The sequence below is a fragment of the Colobus angolensis genome, unplaced genomic scaffold, assembly GCF_000951035.1.
Source record: "Colobus angolensis palliatus isolate OR3802 unplaced genomic scaffold, Cang.pa_1.0 Scaffold250, whole genome shotgun sequence".
NCBI lineage: Eukaryota > Metazoa > Chordata > Mammalia > Primates > Cercopithecidae > Colobus > Colobus angolensis.
Genome location: NW_012115711.1, coordinates 32,213 through 38,811, shown reverse-complemented (window position 1 = coordinate 38,811; position 6,599 = coordinate 32,213). Strand labels below are relative to the sequence as shown.

General features: G+C 49.4%; 1 long non-coding RNA gene across 1 annotated transcript; it reads left to right on the top strand.

Moving 5' to 3' along the window:
* The first annotated feature begins 2,440 nt into the window (after window positions 1-2,440).
* LOC105514898 lies at window positions 2,441-6,156 on the top strand. The gene is made up of 3 exons (XR_001002232.1): window positions 2,441-4,218; window positions 4,960-5,033; window positions 6,062-6,156. It is a non-coding gene; the product is annotated as an uncharacterized LOC105514898 (long non-coding RNA).
* The last annotated feature ends 443 nt before the right edge of the window (window positions 6,157-6,599 follow it).

Here is a 6,599-nt window from a genome sequence, read left to right as displayed (position 1 = left end):
ATTATTTTTTATGTTTTTATTGTATAGTATATATACAATATTATTTATATGTGTATTTATATAACATGCTGCTATACACACACAGTGAAGGTTGCTGTAGTCAGGCAAATGAACCTGTCACCTTCCCCAGTTACTTTCCTGCATCCTAGTCTTTGCAAGTAAACTTTTCCCAAAAACCCTACTCTCAGGTGACATTCCAACTGGCTGGCCCATTGGGGGAATTTTCATGAATCCCCATCATGTGCTATTGAGTAAAAATATCAAACCCACTAAGCATGCCTTTTGATTACGTGCTCCTTAGGTAAAATATAATTTGCTCTCCTTCACTTGAGAGCTGAAGGTGAGGAGGAATCAGGCAGCGGGTGTTGGAGCAAGTGCAGGCCAGACAGAGGGAAGGGCAGGTGTGAGGCGGCAGACATGAGAGAGAGACAGCGAGAAAGCGAGCGTGCATGCTAGAGAGAGGCCTGGTGGTAGCCGGGGCCTGATATCCCTAATCCAGGAGGCTGGACTTTATCCTAAGGGCAGCAGGCATCCCTAATAGAATTTGAAAAGGTTTGACATGACCAGATTAGCAGTTAAGAAAGGTGCCCCACTCACTGGGACAGAGAATGGGTGGGAAGGGGTCACGACTGTCAGCAAGATGAGCTATGAATTGTTGGTGGTCCTCAAGGAGGGAGATGAGGGTGACTGAACTAGGGAACTTACTGTGGTGATGGAGAGGAGTCAGTGTCAAGATCTCACTTAGAAAAACTTGGGAGGTCGAATTGGCCAGGCTTGGTCAACTGTGGGGGTGGTGAGAGGCAGCAATCAAAGATGGCTTTCAAGGTCTTTGGCCCAAGCTGCTGGGTAGAGGGTGGTGCCTGTCACTGAGTCAGGCAGCACAGGAGAGTGAGGATGGGTGGGTTCACTTTGGGACATGCTGAGTAGTACGTGCTATGGGACTCAACGACTTATGACTTGAATGACTTCGCAGAGCTGACCTAACCTCCTTGTGCTTACCGTGCCTCATCTGTAATAGGAGAATAACTAGAAAAAATGACTAATTTGTTTCATTTGTTGAGTCTAGGAGAAGGTTCTCCTTTTATACTGCAGAGTGGTATTTTCTTGTCAGGTCTTCCCAAGTAAAATGGGAACGTCTTGACTTGCCCATACAGTGGCTGCTTGATCTTACCTGTCTGCTTTGGGCATCATCACCATTCAGCATGTATTGCCAATACTAAAAAAATAAGTAAATACATAAATTCAAATAACAGGTGTCTATTATCACGTGTGTGCTGTAATAGCCCATCAGCCTGTCCCTCAAATAAACTCTCCCTTCAAATCTTCTAAACTTCCTCTTGAAGCCCACCTCTCCCTCCAGGGGCTGGGTAGGGCCTTTGGGACCCAGGATCTCTAACACTCTCTTCTTTGGGGAGCCATCTCCAACTGCTGAGGATACTGGATGGGAGGAGGTGAGTGCAACGGGCCTGTGGGGTTGTCAGTTGGCGGAAGAAATCTGTACATTCAGGGAGAGAATCGAGCCACATGTGCGGATTTGGAAATGACAGTGTATGGCTGCACAGCACGAAGAGGATGAAGTCACAGACACCTGGATTTAAATAGAGACTCCACCATTTATTTCTTGTATGACTTTGGGGAGGTTGCTTAACCTCTTTGTGGCTCAGTTACTTCATCTGTAAAATGAAATAATATTCTGGGATAATGGTTCATGTTTCCTTCCTTCATAAACAGCTGTTCACGAGGTGGCTTCTTCCAGGGTTAAAAAGGAATCTACTATCCATGTATCTGCTAGGATAGACACTGTTGCGTATCACTTGACTCCTGAAGTACGCCACGGTAAAGAAATCTGTACACTTTCATGTTCTGGGAAGTCGTTGGCCACACAGGACCAATTATTCTCCATGAGACTTAGATAAGGGATGCTGTCTGTCCACTCTGTGCCATGACTCTCAGATGGCAGACCCCACCAGTCCTTGTTCTTTTGTCTCATGAATAATTCACTTGGACAGGAAGTCTGTCCTCCTAGAAGTAGCTAGGCACAGAGAGAAACATTCCCTGTTAAGCTGGTTGAGACTTCCGCTTATTACAACAAAAACCCTGCCCCATAAATATTCCCACTAAAACAGGTCTACTCCTTCTATGAAAGTAAAAGACACCCCCCCGCCCTACCCCGGTTACCCCCACAGTGTGATTTCCACTTCTGGGGCGCTCTCCCTAAGGCAGTAGCCTGAATAATTTCAATGTCTTGGATTGTTTGGTTTCTGTCTTTACCAAGGTGCATGTATCATTCATGCAAAAACAGTAAAAAAAAGAAAAGAAACAGCAGGTATCGGTTCTCAGGGGCTCGCCCTAGCTCAAAACTCCCAGCCAATCACAGGAGAAGTCGGCCTCCTCCCAACCCTCCAGCCCAGTTCCCACATTCCTCGCCCTTGAAGTCACGTCCGCTACAAGGAGTCTCTTCCCATGGCCTCCGGAAGCATTCGGCCCGTCCACAAGCCACGCTTCAAAGAGGGCCGCTCCGGGAACGCCGCCGCGCACCTCCGGAAGGGATGACCTATTCCTGCCTTCTCCCCGCAGCCCACCCGAGCGGCGTGGGTGGCGAGAAGCCACCCAACCACTCTCGCGCAGACACCCACTCACTCCCTCTCCCGGCTCCCCGGCGGTCCGCGGCAGCCAATCAAAGGTCCAGTTTCTCAGCGGCGTCGCATCCTTGTGACGTTAGCACATCCTCTCCAACGCCCCCTTCAGCGTTGCGGCACCTCTAGCCCGCCGGAGGGCGGCTCCTCTCGATGGTCTTAACCCTTCAATTACTAGCGGGAGGCGCTGCGTTTCCAGGGCGGAGGAAACGAGGCGCCGCGCTGGCGCCTGGACGGCGGGAAGCGGCTCCGGAGCGAGAACGCGCGTGAGAGAGCCCGAGAGAGACAAAGAGCGAGCGAGCGCGCGGGAGAGACTGAGGGCGGGGGGTGGGAGAGAGACTTCCAGAGAGACAGAGCGAGAGGCCGAGACCGAGACTGTCCCTAGCACAGGCCAGGATGTCTTGGGATTCGAATCCCTGAGTTGGGCCGGCCGGGAGCGGGGATTTCGAAGGAAGCGGGTGATTTTCCCCGTTGTCCATATCTCCCCGGTGGGGGAATGGCGGTCGTGCACTCTGGGGGTGGCGTCATTCTCTTTCCCAGCTTGGGGGTGGACTTTTTCAGCGGAGAAAGAGGATGCCGCGGGCATTCGTAGCCGGCGGGACTACACTTGGGCTAGGATCAGTGTTCAGCGGGTTCAGAAATCACCGTGTCCTTGGCATCACCTCCCTCCCCACCTCCTCTCCCACCGTACAGCATGAGACAGAGACTGGAGGGTTTTCAAGGAGGACTGCATTGCCCCTATTGAAACAAACCGTCTAACAAACCCTTTCTCCGACGTGTGACAGAGGGACAGTCGTAACGTGAAATATGACTAGACGTGCGTTTAATGGGCGCTGTGATTGCTGCATTCTTGCGCAAGGAATGGTCCAGGCCATTTGTGTCAAGTAGCCACACAAGCTGCAGGGTCTCATGTTTGGAGAAGGAGGGCCTCTCCGCCGTCCACCTTGCTGGAGTACAGGCGACCCTGGGCGGTAACCCTCTGAGCCATCAGAAATGTGGTGCTCTGAGTAGCCACAGATTTCCATCTGCATCTCCAATACCATTTCCCTCTACTGACATATCCCTGTTGGGTGCGTTGGATTTGTGCGTGGGTGTGAGGGTAGTTTGGTGTGTTTGCTCGCAAAAGGAAAAGCGAATGGCCTTGCTGGCTGAGCTTATCAGGGCACTAGCAGTGGAGAAAGAAAGGACTACTATATTCTTAGGAGCAGAATCTCAACAACTCCCTGTAAAACGGGCAGTGTGTCTTAACCTGGAATCCTTTGGCATTTAATAAAATTTCCCGTGAATACTGTTCATAGGGAAGCACTGTTTTTACTGTTTCTGGTTGGACAGTGGTTACATTTCAAATCGTAGTTCAGAATTTGTGAAATACCCAAATTAAATCTCTACATGGCAGTAATCCATTTCCTTTCCTTAGTGTGTGGTTGGAAGATTAATTTGAGATAAGTGTTCAGTTCTGGGCTGGGCAATCGTGCCTGGCAGGGGAAACTTAGGTTCTTTAAGGGAAGGGCCTGATGTGCTAAAATGAAATCTATACCGTGTTTAGCCGCTTATGAGAATATGAAACTAAGGAGAGCCGCAGGTAAGTATATATCAGTTAATGCGAATTAAAATGGGTGACAATATAAAGAGAGATTGGTGTCACAAACAGTGAAGTGACTTTTGTATTTCAGCAGACCTCACTGAGAAATGGTCACCACCACTCCCTAGGTGTGTGACCTTGAGTGAGTTGCTTAACCTCTCTGATCCTGTTACCTCATCTGCAACTGGGGATGATAATATATATCATAGCATGCCCTGGGAGAAGCTGTTCCTGACCACCTGGGCTGTGCTGGTTTTGACTTCCTCTGTGTCAGAAGTAACCCCGTCTCATGCCTGCCATAGTTGTCTTTTTGTTTTGTTTTGTGATTTCAGATGGTCTCACCTGTCACCCAGGCTGGACTGCATTGGCCTCAACCTCCTGAGTTCAAGTGATCGTCCCACCTCAGCCTTCCTAGTAGCTGGGACCATAGGTGTGCAGCATCATGCCTGGCTAATTTTTAGAATACTTTTGTGGAGATGGTGGTCTCGCCCTGTTGCTCAGGCTGACCTCAAACTCCTGGGCTCAAACAGTCCTCCCGCCTCAGCCTCCAAAAGTGCTTGGATTAGAGGCGTGAGCCACCATTCCTGGCTCCTTGGAAAGTATTTTATTCCTCAGACTGAGATGTGTCCTTGGGATGGGGCTGCATTTGATAATTCACTGAAGGCACTGCTGAATGGAGTGGACCCTCAGTAAATACCTGGAGGAATGTGACCTGGCCAGTGAGGTTATTTTCTTTTGTAGGTGAAAGGTGTAACAGTCACTCGGCCTACACCCACAGTATCGACCTTGTGAACCCAGCGACCTGACTGCCTTGGGTGAGTCTAGGTAAGCTCCATTCTCGCTAGAGCTGACTTGCTGCTTGCCTTCTCTTGCTGCTCTGGCCACTCCTCTTGGTCCCTCCCCTGTACCCCTCCCTGGACTCCCGGTTGTACTCCCGCTGCTTTTCTGTGTACTCACCTGCTGGGAGACCCCTGATGCCAGCAACACGCTTCACTGCTGTCTTCATTTTCTTCTTTGTTTCTTAAAAATGGGCATTGCTGGCTTTACTGACTACCTGTTCTTTTTTTAACAAAGCTGCTAAGAATTGTATCTCTTCCACTCCAGACCCAGTAGGATAGAGATTATCTGTGTAGGCATCAAAAATGTAGAACGTCTGCAAGTCGTGTGTAGGACAGACTCTTTCCTCAATCTGTGTGGCGTTGTGTGGCTAGGAGTTAGATTCCTTTGCCATGACATGGCACAAGACTAGGAGCACAGTTTTCAGCACCCAGAGAACTTGCACAGATCTTAGTCATTTTGCTGTAGGATTTTGCCACTTCCAGAAAAAAGTCCTTGTGGCCGGGCGTGGTGGCTCATGCCTGTAATCTCAGCACTTTGGGAAGCCGACGTGGGCAGATCACAAGGTCAGGAGTTCGAGACCAGCCTGGCCAACATGGTGAAACCCCATCTCTACTAAAAATACAAATATGAGCCGAGCATGGTGGCGGGTGCCTGTAATCCCAGCTAAACTGGAGGCTGAGGCAGGAGAATTGCTTTAAACTGGGAGACGGAGGTTGCAGTGAGCCGAGATCACGCCACTTGCACTCCAGCCTAGGCGACACAGTGAGACTCTGTCTCAAAAAAAAAAAAAGGTCCATATTTAATTGGGATTATTAAATGAAATCTGTGTCTTTAAACTGAAATAAGTGCATTTTATTATCTCATATTATTGAGGAAGATTGAAAAAAGCATCACATGGGATTGGCTTAATTTTGAAAAGAAACACAAAGCTCTTCCTGGCGCTCATCTTCAGGACGTAGTCTAGATTCACTTGCTTAGCTGTTCTCTTTCTCATTCTGCACAGGAGAATTGAGGTGAATGAGAGTTGGGAGTGTGAGAGGTACGTTTGGTGCAGCGTTTCTGGCATGGGAACAGAACTGGCCAGGATAAGGTGACAGTAAGGAGTAGCAGCATTGCACCCGATCCTCGAGCAGCTGTGGACACGCAGGCCAGCCCCTAGGACTCTGCTGTCTGAACTCTTCCCTCAGGATTACTTTCTCGCTTAGGTGTCAGGGGAGGCTGAACACCCAGAGACGGAATGCCACCAAGGGTGTGTGCATCTGCAGTCAGGGAGACCTGGGAAGGAATTCTGTCCCTGAGTGGTTGTGTGATCTGAGGGAAGTTACTTGACCTCTCCGTGCAGGAATTTCTGCCTTTGCAACATGGGAAAATACGGATTCTGCAGGGTTGACTTGACATACTCAGTGAGATGTTTATCACGGGTCCCACATCCTCCTTGTTTCATTTGATAGATATTTGTAAATGTCCACTTGGCTCAAGGCTCTATGATGGGTGAATAAGACAAAGTCCCCAGCTCTCTCAGCCCCTGGGCTAGTGGGTTG